At 39.7% G+C, this 16,479-nt stretch overlaps 1 pseudogene; it reads left to right on the top strand.

Annotated features, from left to right (window-relative positions):
- The first annotated feature begins 1,248 nt into the window (after positions 1 to 1,248).
- LOC103297844 (inactive peptidyl-prolyl cis-trans isomerase FKBP6-like) lies at positions 1,249 to 13,483 on the top strand (annotated as a pseudogene).
- The last annotated feature ends 2,996 nt before the right edge of the window (positions 13,484 to 16,479 follow it).

Below are 16,479 nucleotides of genomic sequence, written 5' to 3' on the forward strand. Positions count from 1 at the left end.
TGCTCTAGAGCTATGCTATCCAATACTATAGTGATTGAGCACTTGATATGTAGGATTTTGAAGTTTAGTGTGGAAGAAAGAAGGTATACTATCTCAATAATTTTGAAATATTTGTTATATGTTCCAAGGATAATATTTTGGATGGATTGAGTTAAGTAAAATGTAGTACCACATTCAATTTATCTGTTTATTTTTACATTTTAATGAAGCTACTAGACATTTTAAAAGTACATATGTAATTCACATTATGTTTCTATTGGACAATGCTGCCTTACAGGTCTATCCTAGTTCCCTTAAACACATTATCCATTGAGAATCCACCTCCAGCCAAAAGAAAATTTGTAATCAGAAATTACACAACCATTCTTAGAAAGGTGTTTTTCCTCATGGAAGTATATACTCTATAAATGCTATTTCATTACTCAAAATTTTGAGAATTTGTCAACATTTCAGGTGTCTGTGTATACTTATGATTCATGACTCAGGCCTCCTCCTACATGGATGAATATGTATATAAGTATTGGATTAATCATCTGTGATTAACTTCTTGACAAGTATGGGTAACAGATGAGAATGCTGTTATTATATCCAAAGTGTAATGTAATTTTCAGTTCTTAGATATTCTCCATTTTTCCAGTCTCTTTTTTTCTCTCTCTCTGCATTTTAATTTTGGAAGTTTCTATTGACATATCTTCAAGCCCACTGATTCTTTCCTTGGCTATGTCCACTGAACCCATTAAAGGCATTTCATTTATCTTACAGAACTTCCGGTTTCTAGCATTTTAAAATTCTTAAAGTTTTCATCTCTCTACTTATGTTACCTATATACTCATATATTGTTTGCCTTTTCCATTAGAGTCTTTAGCATGTTAATCATAATTATTTTAAGCTCCAGTACCAGCCTTCCCATATCTGACCCTGCCTTTTACTATACCTTGTAATTTTCATGAAAGCTGGATATGGCCCTGGCTGTGTTGCTCAATTGGTTGAGCATCATCCCTTGCACCAATAGGTCGCCAATTCGATTTCCCATCAGGGCACATGCCCAGGTTGCCAGTTTGATCCCTGGTCTGGGTGTGTGCGGGCATCAAATGTTTCTTTCTCTTCTCTCTGCCTTTCCCTTCTTATCTCTCTAAAAATAAATTTAAAATGTTTAAAAAAGAAAGCTGGATATGCTGCACTGGATAAAAGGAATTGAGGTAGATAGAAGTTTAGTGATACAGTGGGAAGGTAGAGGGTAGGGAAAGCATGATTAGGGCTAAGTCTCTTAGTAAGCCTGTCCCCCTGACTGTGGACTTCACTAGTCCTTCTCAGTTACCCACCCTCTACCCCCTTAGGTAAGAAAGGAAGGCTAGGGAGGGCTGGAGTTGGTTTCACCAGGTCAGTTAGGTTCTGGTGAAATCATTTCTTTTTTAAAAATATTTTTAATTTTTTATTTTTAAGTTGCATTTGTTATACAATATTATATGAGTTTCAGGTATACAACCCCATGATTAGACATTTGTATATCTTATACCCCAATAAATCTAGTACCCATCTGATACCATACATAGTTATTACAATATTAGTGACTGTATCCCCTATGCTGTACTTTTACATTCCCATGACTATTTTGTAACCATCAATCTGTCTTTTCAATCCCTTCACCTTTTTCACTGTCAAAATATTCTCTGTCTCTAAGTCTGTTTCCATTCTGCTTATTTGTTTATAGCATTTTGTTTTTTAGATGCCACATATAAGTGAAATAACCTGGCATGAAATAATTTATTTTAAGAGCAGTTATGGAGTGTATTTTGAAATGGCTACTTCCCACCTCCTCTTGCTGGAAGCTCCAGGAGATTTTTCTCCAGTCTTCACCAGGCGATCCTGGTAGGGCTTCCGGAGGTAAAACTGACAAAAGTGGGAGCCCCCATAAGAATAGGCCCCTTGGAGTTTGTAACTCTCAAATGTGTCCATAGTGAACCTCCAGCAATCCATCATTTACAGTTTAGGCTTTCCTGCAGGAGCCTAGTTCCCTCAGAAGTTTCTGCTCATGGTTTTCTGCTCTTGTGATTTGTAATTTTCTATACTTACCTGTCTGCCTCTAAATTTTGGATGGCAACAGTTTGCCCTCTGACTATATTCAGTTTATTTAGGTGTGTGTGTGTGTGTGTGTGTGTGTGTGTGTGTGTGTGTGTGTGTGTGTGTTTTCTTGTTGTGTTGATGGAAATGATGACTTCCAAATGCATTACATGCTGGACTGGAAACCAGAAGTTTCCAAAGTGTAATGTATAGCTAGAAAGGAACCAGCTAAAATGTGCAGCTGAAATGTTGGACAGGTTAAGAAGATCAATATGAGATTAACAATTTTGATTTCACGAGGTGAGTTTTTAATTTGTTAGTCTATTAATTCTTAAAACTGATAGGCACATGTCATTTTCATGATACCATTTATAGTTAAAACTCATGTTAGGACTATGAATAGCCAGGGTTTCTTGATTTTGGCCAGCCTGCCTGATGGTCGAACTCCTGGTCGAGGGGACAATTTGCATATTAGCCTTTTATTATATAAGATATACACTGAGTGGCCAGATTGTTATGTATTCAGAGATCATAATAATCTAGCCACTCAGTGTATTTTGGTTATCTGTTGCCATGTAATAAACCACCCCAACACTTATTGGTGTAAAACAACAGTCTTTTTTATGGTCACAGATTATTTGGGTCAGGCATTAGGACTGGGCATGGTGGGGAGGAATTATTTGTGTTCTCCAGTGTCTGGGTCCTCATCTGGAAAGGCTCAATTGGCTGGAGTGGTTTCAGAGCTGGTGGCTTCAATCCTATGGAGGCTTATTCCCTCCCAAGTCTGGGATGACTCCATGGTTGGCCTCAGCAGGACTACTGACCAGTGGACCTACACATGGCTTCTCCCTGTGGCTTGGGCTTCTCACAGAATGGTGACTGGGTTCCTAAGAGAGCATACAAAAAGAGATCTTCCAGAGAGTGAGCAGTCCAAAAGCCCAAGGAAGGGAACGCAAGGCTTCTTCTGACTGCTCCTGGGAAGTCACACCGATATTGTGGCTATGTTTGGAAAATTCAGTCCATCACACCATATTAACAGAGTGTGGTGTGTTTTGGGGAACAGAAAGTTCACTCTGACTAAAGCACAGTGTTCCTCTGGAAAACTTCCTCTTACTTCTCCCTCTCCAGGAGCTACATTCTAGGGAAACAATTCTTTTGATTCTGTAATAGGCAGCTTGGTGTATTGGAGAGTCCATGGGCTATGGAATCAGCAAGGCCTGAGTTCACTTAGTTTCTTTATTTTCTGTATTCATTGCACAGATTCAAGAGACGTATAATTTTATAATTAATATAAACTTTTTACATTGGATAGTGATTTGTCTTTCCTTTTGTTCATTTTTAAAGCAGAGAACATTTATTTCTCATTTTAAAAGACAATAAAAATAAAGGTAGTTTCCTATGGGATCCTTGATTGATTTTTGTTCCTTTCTCGGTGTCCATGGCCCTCACAGGAATATTCTCTATCTTACCTCTGTTGCTTCAGAATGGATGAATGTGTGGATAGTGTTTTTCTGGTGAATACAGTTTTTACTTTTATATCTTTTTTCATTTTTCAGTTCTTGAAAAATGGTGTTAATATACTATTTCTATGGCGTTGCTGTATTTCTTGAAAATACTTTGCTGAACTTTCCCCTTCTAATTCTGATGAATTAAAAAACCCTATACTTTGGATAGTGAAGGAAAGAAATATTCTCTGTCAATGGTTTTTAATGTAAATAACTTTTAGCACTAGTATAAAACCTCAGAGGGCTTGTAGTAAGGCAGCTTCTGACCTAAAACTTGGAGGGCTGAGTTAGAGATATTTTATCCTCTTTATACATATTATGAGTTCTGCAAAACACTACCCAAAAGCAAAAACCCAAATGTCACCATATTCAACTTATTCCTTTATATATAGAATTAGTTACTTTTTACCTGATTCTTTACTTTTAATTCTGTGATATGCAACCATGCACCATTTATAATAATACACAGAGGTAGAAGCCGATACCATTGCTCAATGTTCTCCATGACCCAGACATATCCCAGTCATTCACCATATTTATAAAGTCTTCCTCCTAAATATCTCTCAAATACAACATTTCCTTTCTCTCTCTCTTTCCCCCCCTCTCTTGGCATCATGGTGAAGTAATGAACATGGGTTTGGAACCAGAGTCCCGATCTTAGTCTCAGCTCTAACACTGTGACCTGGGGTGAGTTTGTCAAGCTCTCTGATCTCAATTTTATATCTATAAAAGGGGGATAATAGTGTCTACCTCATAGTGTTTTGTGATAACTAAATGTGAGAATAGTTGCAAAGTACCCTCTTATACCCTTATCCTCCGTCTCCAAAATTGTTTCATTGAACTCCAATGTTGCTTTGTTAATTTCTTTTAGTGCAGATCTCATGGCTTTCAAGACCCTTCAAATCTTGGCGACTGTTTTAGTTTTCTATTGTTGAAAACTTAGTCGCTTAAAACAGCCTTTTTATTATTTCTCACAATTTTGTGGTTTGGGTGGTTCTGCTGTGTTCTCTTGGGGTCTCTCAAGTCAGATAGCAACTGGGGCTGTTATATCTAAGATGAATGAACCCATGTGTCTGGCACCTTGGCTTGGACAGCTGTACTAGGACTCAAGGATCTCTGTGTCTTGGTGTGGACCTCTTTGGGTTCATCTTGTTTTGGACTCTCTACACTTCCTGTACTTGCATATTGATTTCCTTCACCAGGTTAGGGAAGTTTTCAGTCATTATTTCTTCAAATTGTTTTTCAATTCCTGGATCTCTCAATTCTCTTTCTGGTACCCCTATGTTGTGAATATTGTTAAGCTTGGTATTGTTCCAGAGGTCCCTTAAACTATCCTCAGTTTTTGAGTTTTTTCTTTATTCTATTCCAATTGGGTGTTTTCCTTTACCTTGTCTTCCAAATTGGTGACTTGATTCAATGCATCATCTGATTTGCTGCTGATTGCATCCAATGTATTCTTCATTTCAGTTATTGTCTTCTTCATTTCTGACTCGTTCTTTTTTTAAAAAAAATATTTTATTGATTTTTTTACAGAGAGGAAGGGAGAGGGATAGAGAGTTAGAAACATCGATTAGAGAGAAACATTGATCAGCTGCCTCCTGCACACTCCCTACTGGGGATGTGTCCGCAAACAAGGTACATGCCCTTGACCAGAATCGAACCTGGGACCCTTCAGTCCGCAGGCCGACCTCTATCCACTGAGCCAAACTGGTTAGGGCCTGACTCGTTCTTTTTTAATGATTTCTATTTCTTTGTGTGAATTCTCACTGAGTTCATATATTCTTCCTCTGAAGTCATTGATCTTCCTTATAACCAGTGTTGTTTTATTAAAATATATTTTTATTGATTTTAGAGAGGAAGGGAGTGGGAGAGGGAGATAGAAACATTAATGATGAGAATCATTGATTGGCTGCCTCCTGCAAGCCCACACTGGGGATTGAGCCCACAACCTGAGCATATACCATGATCAGGAATTGAACCATGACCTCCTGGTTCATAGCTTCACCAACGCTCAATCACTGAGCCATGCTGGTTGGGCATAACCAGTGTTTTGAACTCTGTGTCTGGTAGATTGCTTGCCTCCATTTCATTTAATTCTTTTTTTCTGGAGTTGTGTCCTTTTCTCTCATTTGGGACATGTCTCTTTGGCTCCTAATTTTGTCTGCCTCCCTGTGTTTGCTCCTATATATTAGATAGATCTGCTTTGTCTCCCAATCTTGTCATAGTGGCTTTATGTAGTGGGTATCCAATGGGTCTCAGTGGCAGACGAACTGAGTGCTCTAGGGGTGTTCCGTGTGTGGGTTGTGTGTGTCCTTCTGTTGTAGTTGAATCTTGATTTCTGTTGGTGCAATTGACCCTCAGGTGGGCTGGCTGTGAGGCCTGGCCATGACTACAGTGGATGAACTGTTGTACCTGGGTGACCCCATGGAATGGGATTCACTTTAGCAAGGCTCTGGTACCTGACAGTTCCTCTCTTTTGTTATGTCATTTGTGGAGCTAATTGGGTGGTGCTCTGGTATGGTCTGAAGCAGGCACTGGGTGTGTTGATAAAAACTTTTCAGTCCAGGGTAATGGAAGAGATGGACCATATCTTAAGTGTATTCCATTGACAGATGCTTTCTGTAGGTTAGCTCATTTAACTCTCACAACAATCCTATGGGGAAGCATGTATTATACCCATTCTAAAGATAAGGAAACAATTTCAGAGAAGGATAAGTAACTTGTCCAAAGTCTTACAGCAAGTTAGTGACAGAGCTTGGATTGGAGTCCAAGTTCATCCATTCTCAATGTTCATGTTCTTTTCAAGACACAAAGACTCTTTCTCACAAAGGCACCTCTCCAAAAGTCCAATGCAAAATAGCACCTGATAAAAGACTGGGAAAGATGGGAGGCAAAGTTCAGTTCTTTATTAGCCAGATTCTGAGGGTCCTTCTTACCCCTTCTCTTATTCTGATTTTTTTCTTTGTCTTAATTCATTTTCTCTTCTAATTCAAAGCAAGAAGTAGTAAAATGGTGGGAGAATTGCCAATATTGGTGATAAAACCGTTTCAATTTCTTATTTTTATCTTTAAGCTCTTTCCTGGATTAGCCATATCTTTGCCTTAATTCTCCAATTAAATTTTACAGTGGAAAACTGACATAAGTGGTATAAAAACCCTTGGCTATAAACTAAGCTGTAAGAAGTGATACATGCTGAATTTCCAAAACCTGGAGTTTAAAAACAATAATTAAAATAACTATAGTTTACATGAGTGAGAGTTTGGGGTGGTTATAATAAATAGAATTGTAATGTTCAAAAGGGATTTAGAAAGGTATTAGGAGGTAGCATTGCAAGAGTTGACACAAGAAGAGGTCAAGATATATATATATATATATATATAGTGATTTTAGTTCTTTTTGGAGGTCAAGGTGAGACTATTTTCCAGTAGCACCAAAGGGAACACGAGAAGTAGTCTTAGAGATAAGATAAATGTGAGAATTGCAAGACATGGATCATTCCAAGATTGCTGGTTTCAGAGCCTTTGGGGATAAAAGGAATTAGAACTGGTTACACTTACACTCCATCCTGCATATTGTGCTGAAACAGAAAAGGCTGACAAGGTCAGGCAGGTCATCTTATAAGAGACCAAAGTATGTGCCAAGGAGTGTGCTTGAGTCATGTTATCATAGCCAGACTCACATTCTTGGTTGCTGTTCATAGTGATAAATCTAAGCGTAAAGTTAGCAAAGAACCAAATGAATTCTTGCTCATAAGGGTGGGCAGAATGTCCAGAAACTTTAAAGAATGTCAAAGGCATAATGCATTTCATTACCATTGCTATTTATAATGGCTAGCACTTGCATTTCATAGCACCATTGGTCCATTCTTTCCTCTTACCTCCTTCCTGCCTCAGAATTTTTTTCTTTTTCTCTTATATAACAAACAAAACATATCTAATGGCAAATTTGCCTCCAAAGGCTCAAAAGAGGATGCGATCTGAAGGTGACCCCAGGGAAGAGAAAGGTAGGTTCCTATAATCTCTTCTGATGTTTGTTGGCATGATTGCTCATCCAACCTCTCTCCTTAACCTGGCCCCCTCAATATGTAGAAAATTCCATATTTATTTCACTCTTTGAATGGCTGTGTTCCCTCTCCATGTGCCTCCTTTTTTGTCACCTGGTTGCCTTTGGCTGTAGTTGGAGGATTTATAGTTAGAAAGGATGACCTTTTCTCTTTCTTTTAAAAACACATCTTTCTAATCCTTCTTAACCTGATAGGGAGAAGCAGTAATGGCATGAAGTGGAGAAAATCAATGAGGGGTGGATGTATGAGGAGTTAGAATTGGCTCCTTGAAGGTTATTATGGTAAGAGACTTGAGAGACATGCTAAAGGTAAATCAGTTGTTAATTCATCTGTCAATCATCTAACTAAACTGTAAACTCCATAAAGGCAGGATTCATATCCATCTTCTCTATTGCAAAAATTACCTTCTTTACAGCAAAATTTCTGCAGTTAATAGGCGCTCAATAGTTATTTAGTGAATGAATAAATATTTTCAGTCATCACCACTAGACACTATTACAACAATTTAGGCCATTGAGGATGGCCAATTCCATATTCACCTTACACTTAGAGTCTAGCTCTGTACATGCCATGCACTTTCTTGTATTACTGTCTTGTATCACTCTCACCTGCTATATCTTAAGCTTTTAAAGGGAGGGATATTAAATAGATACCATTAGCCTCAAGTCTCAATTACTAGCATAGTAGGCTGTAGGTAGTAGGACATTAGCACATTTTATAAATGAGTTATATTACTTTTATCATAATAATATGACTTCAAAGAGAAACTTGCTGACATTTCAGTGATATTCTGAGATTTTTGGATCAGACTTTAAGAGATGCTAGAAATTGGCCTCTAATGATTACCTTGAGCTGATATTTATTACAACTCTCCAGTGCAAACTGAAAATTCTAGCCTGATAGTGATGATGACTGGTTTATTGGCATCTTACTTGAACAAATGTAGGTTAAATTTTGAAAGGATGTATGATGGTAATAAAACTGGCAGATCAGTTTTTGATGGTTTAAAGCTTCCACAGTTGGTGAAATATTTGCAAGCGTATTGGAAAGATAGGATGATTATTTTTCTTTTTTAAGGAAGGCATTTAAATCACATCTCTCCCTGGTGCAGACATGGATTGCCACTTCCAGAGGGGGTATATTAGGACCTACTGGGGACATGATGTTTTCTGCTTATTGATGGCTTCTATAAATATATCTTGTAAATTATTCCACAACAGGAATGACACAAGTTGGGCTTGTGTCAAATAATAGAAGTCAAAACATAGGGTAGATGTATATACCATTCTCCTGCCTGATTTTATCAGAGGTCAAGAATTACAGATTACTAATAATGAAGGGGGCCTATAGATTATTGCATTAAGAAAAGCCTCATCAGAGTTAAGGGTCCTGATTTTTTTAAAATATATTTTTATTGATTTCAGAGAGGAAGGGAGAGTGAAAGAGAAATAGAAACATCAAATGCTGAGAATCATTGATTGGCTGCCTCCTGCATGCCCCCTACTGGGGATGGAGTCTACAACCCGGACATGCGCCCTTGACCGGAATTGAACCTGGGACCCTTCAGTCCACAGGCCAACGCTCTATCCACTGAGCCAAACCAGCTGGGGCAAGGATCCTGGTTTTGAAGTCAGATAACTTGGGTTCCAGTCCTGGATCTACCATTTACTGCCCATGTGACCTCATTCAAGTTACTTAATCACCTGTACTTCAGTTTTCTTCTCTGTAAAATGGAGATCATAATATTAGTCCTCATCTCATTGAGTGTCATGAGGGTTTTGTGAGTTAGTATCTGTAAAGCACTCAGAATGGTGTGTAACCTGGCATGTAATAAGGCCATATATGTATTTGCTATTATCATTAGCTGTACACCTCTATGTTTAAGAAACTGAGGTCCAGAGTCATGAATCATTGTATGTAAGGCCACAGAGTCTTGGCTAGAACCTAGCTTTGCTCATTCTGAATTTAGGGCTCTTTTTTTTTTTTTTTTTTACTCTGTCATGAACCCTTGCAAATGGAATGATTTCAATAAGCCCTGAGAAATTGGAATTTCATTTAATGCAATATTTTTTTAAGGTTACAGCCAAAAATAACCAGCATTGCTTATGACTAGTTCCAAGAAGTACAAATTAATCCTTTGGCCTTAAGCATTGTTACAAATATGTTGGTGTCCCACCCATATATCCTCTACTCACTGGACCAGTGCATGCTATTAGCATCCTTCTAATAGGCATCTGTGACATTTTGCTTATGGGCTTTCTCCTGATCTTTGCATGGGAAGGATAGAAATCTCCAGGAGTTAATCCCCCCTTGGGGACAGTCCCCCTACCAGTGATGGAAAGGGTTTAAAGAATAAATGCTCCAGCCCTAACCGGTTTGGCTCAGTGGATAGAGTGTTGGCCTGTGGACTCAAGGGTCCCAGGTTCGGTTCGGGTCAAGGGCATGTACCTTGGTTGTGGGCACATCCCCAGTGGGAGGTGTGCAGGAGGCAGCTGATCTATGTTTCTCTCTCATTGATGTTTCTAGCTCTCCCTCTCCCTTCTCTCTGTAAAAAAATCAATAAAACATATTTTATTTAAAAAAAGAACTTCTAAAAAAAACCCAGAATAAATGCTCCAGCTACTTTTGCCTCAGGTCAGATAACGCACACACACACTGGAACTTACTCTCTCCTGTCTCTCTGTCAGAATTCCCCAGCAGGATTGAGCCTCTAGAGCTCCCAAGACACCTGCTCACAGGCAATACATCCTGAATTGGCTGCTTTCTTCTCCCATCTCACTTCCTTTCTTCTCTATTGGTGTTTTCTGGAATCATCTCACAGATAAACTACTTGCATTTCAAATCCTTGTCCCATGTTCTGTTTGACCTCATTGAATGATGACTAGAAATAAGCAAGAGGTCTAAGTACTCTATGGCTTTGGAATAAATATATCCAAATTATATTTTGGTATTCTAGAAGATGCAAAAAAGAAAGAAAAAAAGAAAGAAAGAAAGAAAGAAAGAAGAAAGAAAGAAAGAAAGAAAGAAGAAGGAAGGAAGGAAGAAAGAAAGAAATGCTGGCTGTGAGGCCCCTCATAAAAAATAGAGATGTTTTTAGAGTACCTTTCCCCCCACACATAACAAGCTGGGCCTATTTGGAACTATAAAGTTCTCAGAAACTTTTAAGCCTTGAAGGAAACTGGAAATGTTTGAACAAATAAAAATACTTACATGGCTTATATAATTTTTAACACCCTTCACAGATCTAAAGTCACTTTGTTAATTTAGGAACATAAAATTGCATTATGTATAACTTGGTTGGCTCCTAAAACTATCATATTTGATATCTTGAGAGATGTGCAGGCCTGGAAAATTGGAGGAGTAAAAAGAAGATTTTGAAATGGGATCTTGAAGTGCCACGGTTAAACAGAATTCCACATTATTCTATATGTTGGTCAGGTATAGGCTGCTCGTTCAGGTGGCGTCATTTCCCCTATCCTGGAATTACTTTAAGAGGTTGGTTTCCAGGGAAATTTGGGAGCTAGATCTACTCGGGAATAGCTCTGATGTGTTGCATTGTAATACATTATCAAACTCCAAAGAGTTGGCCCTTAACATACCCTATATACCTCAGGCACCCCTTTACTCATGAATCCATAATATGAGCATAATGTAGAATAGAGAAAAGACAGCTATGTTGAGGTGTAGATGCTGGATAGTGTATAAAAACAAACAGCGAAAAACCAGCCAGGGCTGACCTCAGGACCAGCTGCATTGAATAATGGCTCCCTGCCCTGGTGCCCGCCAATCAATCAGCGGAGACCACAACCCTGAAAGCACACACCTGGAAAGCTGTTGAATATGCGCTTAAGATCTTCCCCAGGTACCTTCCCTGAAATCTCTGCCCTTAAACCCCTTAGGGAGGAGGACCCAATTGTGCTCTCCCTTCTGGGAGCAAGCCCATGCCATCCACCCCCCCCCCCCCTGCACTTTACCACTAGCTTCCTCACTCCCAAGCTCTTAGGGCTCTTCCTTAACCTTTATAACTTGTTTCCTAAGCCCATTTCTTCTAGGACGTACTTCTTCTATCTCTGTAATCTACCAAATAAATGTTCTCTTATAAAACACACACACACACACACACACACACACACACACACACACACACACACACGAACAACAACAAACCCATACACTAGCCAAGGGACTTGGATTCTCACACCAGCATCACCGAGTAAGGTGTATACAACCACATCACTTTGAAAAATCATGTAACTAAGTCAATTAGTAAATGATACCTCCCTGGACATAGGGGTTGGTTTGCATGTAGCTTTTTTAGCTCAAAGGTTGGGGTTTTGAATGGTTGAATGGTTGGATGTAAACTGCCACGTGAAACCACTGTCTGAAATCAGCCTTTAAAAGAGGGTAGGCAATCTTCCTCAGGGCACCTGACCAAAGTGTGGGGTGCAGAGCAGACAGCTGCTCTCTGTGTCAGAGGTTACGGCAGTGGATGCGGGACATTTCCAGGGACTAGGACATGCTGAACGACATCATCTGAGAGGGTGCTGGTGAGCTGGTGCCACTGGATGCTTCGGTGCCAGTGAAATATTCTGGGTACCTGGAGCACATGGACAAGCCTTTTTTGGTTGTTATTGTTAATCCTCACCTAAGGATATTTTTTCCCATTGATTTTTGGAGAGAGAAGAAAGGGGGGGAAGAGACAGAGAGAGAAACATCGATGTGAGAGAGACACATCGACTGGTTGCCTCCCGCACATCCCTGACCAGGACCAGGGATCGAGCCTGCAGCCAAGGTACATGCCCTTGACCGGAATCGAATATGGGATCCTTCAGTCCGTGGGCCAACACTCTATCCACTGAGCCAGACCAGCTAGGCAGTGGCCGGCAAACTGCGGCTCGTGAGCCACATGCGGCTCTTTGACCCCTTGAGTTTTTAGCAAAGGCCAGCTTAGGAGTACCGTAATTAAGTTAATAACAATGCACCTACCTATATAGTTTAAGTTTAAAAAATTCGGCTCTCAAAAGAAATTTCAGTCATTGTACTGTTGATATTTGGCTCTGTTGACTAATGAGTTTGCCGATCACTGAGCTAGGGCATAGACAAGCCTTTTTGATTCTCATTGATTTAGTAAAACTCCTCGGCTCATGAAGCTTGGAGAGGATATTACACTTTGCGTCATGGAGCTGGGCCTTCTGAGCATGCAGAGGGGAGAGCTGGCCAGGTTTCTGTTCAAACCGACCTATGCTTATGAAACACTGGGCAACCTACCCTTGATCCCCAAAACACCACGGTCCGATTCTAGATTGAGCTACTTGACTTCCTGGATTGTGTTGAATCAAACAAGTTTTGTGCCCTGTCAGCTGAGGAACCAGATCAAATTTTACTTCCGAAGGTCCTAAAAGTAGCAGCTACTGAACGGGAGTTTGGCAAGTAGTTTTTCTGCCAAAATCGTTTCTATGATGCCAAAGGGAGAGATAAATGGGCCTTATTGCTTCTCCACTGGCAATCAGCACCCGCTGAAGAGCAGCACCTGATGGAAGCTGCCAAACTTCTCGTGCTCTGTAACCTCTCCTTTAACTACCTGTGGCTGGAGCTACTCCACTGTGGAGTTCAGGCTCTGATCACGGACCAAAAAAATGCCAAAGCCCTCTTCCAGTGCGGACAGGCCTGTCTCCTCATGACTACCAGAAGGCCCCGGTTTTTCTAGTTCAAACATGACGTCAATCATGAGCTGAAGAAACTGGCCCGCTGTTACAGGGACCTCACAGATAAAGAGAAAGAAAGGTGCCATTGAATGTTTGCTCGTTGTGATAATGACTCCACAGTAAGAGAAAATGAAAGATTCTTCAACTAACTACAAGCAAGAGAAGTGAGGCTGCGGGAGCTGTCCATCAGAATGGGTGGGGTGTGGGGGTGTCTTTTTGGAAAGAACTCCCTGGGGCGCACTGTGTCACAGTGGTCTGCTTGGAGGAGGGGCTGACATCCCCCAGCCCAGGGCATTGCCTCACCTCTGATGCTGCTGATCCATGCTTCCCCAGGTACTGTTTCCTGCTTCACATTTTCATACACACAGTAGGGGAAAGTGTCACTACTGACAAGTAGAAAAATGCTGTTTTTAAGGCAGCTTCTTTTTTGTTGTTGTTGTTAATGGAATTAGTCCTTGGCTTTTCTTCCAGTCCCTACCCCCCTTCCAGCTGCTAATATCCCCGGCTATATACAAATAGAGATTGCTGGGTGCATTTTATAGGATTCTCTGTTTTGAAGAGGGTTCATTATGTTACAAATGTTTTTCTTGGAAATAAATAAAACACTTCCTTGTCCTTGCAAAAAAAAAAAAAAAAGAGGGTAGGCAAAGCTGAAAAAAATTGCTTAGAATTTAGGAGAGACGTGGAGCCAGAGGAATGATGAAACTATACCTGAAACTGACACTGTATATGGACTTCTCTTTTTTTTCTTTCTTTATTGATGAAGGTATTACATAGGTGTCCTTATCCCCCTATTTCCCCACCCCCACTCATGTCCTTGCCCTCACCCCGCTGTTGTCTGTGTCCATTGGTTAGGCTTATATGCATGCATACAAGTCCTTTGGTTGATCTCTCCCCCTTAGCCCCACCCTCCTCTGCCTTCCCTCTGAGGTTTGACAGTCTGATCGATGCTTCTCTGTCTCTGGATCTGTTTTTGTTCATCAGTTTGTGTTGTTCATTATAGTCCACAAATGCGTGAGATCATGTGATATTTATCTTTCTCTGACTGGCTTATTTCGCTTAGCATAATGCTCTCCAGGTCCATCCATACTGTTGCAAATGGTAAGAATTCCTTCTTTTTTAAAAGCAGCGCAGTATTTCATTGTGTAGATGTACCACAGTTTTCCAATCCACTCATCTGCTGCTGGGCACTTAGGCTGTTTTCAAATCTTAGCTATTGTAAATTGTGCTGCTATGAACATAGGAGTGCATATATTCTTTCTGATTGGTGTTTCTAATTTCTTGGGATATATTCCTAGAAGTGGGATCACTGGGTCAAATGGGAGTTGCAAGAGCTGCTAAATCCTCTTTAGTGTTTTCGCCTTCTTATATGAGGAATTCTATTTCTTACACCCTAAGGCATCTTAGGGATACAATTAAGCATATTAGGAATATGACTACTAGAACTTAATCTTTGGAAATAACTTAATAAAAATTTTGCTTTATAATCTATAAGCTGTATATTCAAGCCCTGTTTTATAGACTTTTCATGAGTTGATGTTAAATATGGCTGAGAAATCTGATCATTATCTGGGATTTAGCAGAGAACAAATTTCAGGGTCTTCTCAAAGAGGAAGTTCAGTATAAACATCATAGAGGAGGCTATTGTCTAGAAATCAATACTTTGTTATTTGCAAGCACATTTCACAAAACTAACTGGCTACATTCCAATTTGAATAAGCAAATTAGAGTAAACAATTCCACCTGGCTTAGATACCTATTTTATTTGTGCAATTGGCCATTCACTTGGCTTGTAGTATTAAGTGTTCAACAGCTGGTGCTCTCCCATCCATGGGGCCTATCTTTTCCAAAGATAATTACTCTAGAGATTGACAAAGAGCTGGGATCTGAGCTGGGATTATTTAAAAGCAAGGATGTACTAAATTCTTAACGAGATCACTATTTTAAATAATGATAGAAACTCATAAAATGGAAATCTTTCTATTTTAGACAAATTGTAAACATTTTTCTCTAAGTGTGAGGAACATAGTTTAATACATTTTCCTTTAGTTATTAACTTAAAGTATTTAAACTTATTGAGCCCATTATGGAGAATTTTCTCTTGGTAAGATGTTAGCAATTTATAGAACACTAAACAAAACTGAAACATTGTTTGGCCATATGCATTATTTTTTACTTATGAAGTATTTTTCATTCTATCAGGCTTTCTGCCCCAATACACACATGGCAAACATGTACACATTCTCTTTGTCTCAGCTTATGGTTATTCCTCTAGGAAGTCTTTAACCACCAACACCCACCCACCCACCCAGTAAAAATTATATACATATCATTCTGTACCTGACCATCATAGCATTTATCATACGCTCTTGTGTCTATTTACTTATCTTTATCCCCAACTGTGGTGGGCAGACTTTAAGATGGCCTCCATGATCCCATCGCCTGGTGTTTACACTCTTGAATAATTTTCTCCCCTTGATTTTGGAATCTGTGACTTGCTTCTAGCCAATGGAATATGGCAAACATGATGGGATGCCATTCTCATGATGAGGGTACATTATACAGGGCGGAGAAAAACTAAGTTTACAGTTGTGAGTATGCAAAACAGTTTATTCTTGTATTATTATTTATTATATTACTAAAGGCCTGATGCACGAAGATTTGTGCAAGAATGGGCCTTCCTTCCCCTGGCTGCCCCCAGCCACTCAGCGCCTGAGTATGCAAATTAACCTGCCATCTTTGTTGGGTTAATTTGCATACTCACTCCTGATTGACTGGTGGGTGTCGTGAAGGTACAGTCAATTTGCATCTTTCTCTTTTATTAGTATAGATTTTCCATATGAACAACTATAAACTTACATCCCCCTCCACTCTGTATAAACTCTGTCTTGCCAGTAGGCTCACTCTAAAGACTCTCCTTGGTAGCTTTGAAGAAGCTAGCTGCCAGGAATCCTCTAGCTGCAAGGAAATAAATTTTGTCAATGATCTGGGTGAGCTTGAAGTCCTGTCCTTGTTCCTATTTTATAGATAGGAATTTGAATTTAGAGATGCTAAGTTTCTTTTCTTAAGGCATACTGTGAGGCATTGGTGGAACCAGGATCTCTGAGTCCCCAGCCTATAGTGCATGGACTAGCGCAGTGGTTGG

Source organism: Eptesicus fuscus, chromosome 1 (assembly GCF_027574615.1).
Source record: "Eptesicus fuscus isolate TK198812 chromosome 1, DD_ASM_mEF_20220401, whole genome shotgun sequence".
NCBI classification, from domain to species: domain Eukaryota; kingdom Metazoa; phylum Chordata; class Mammalia; order Chiroptera; family Vespertilionidae; genus Eptesicus; species Eptesicus fuscus.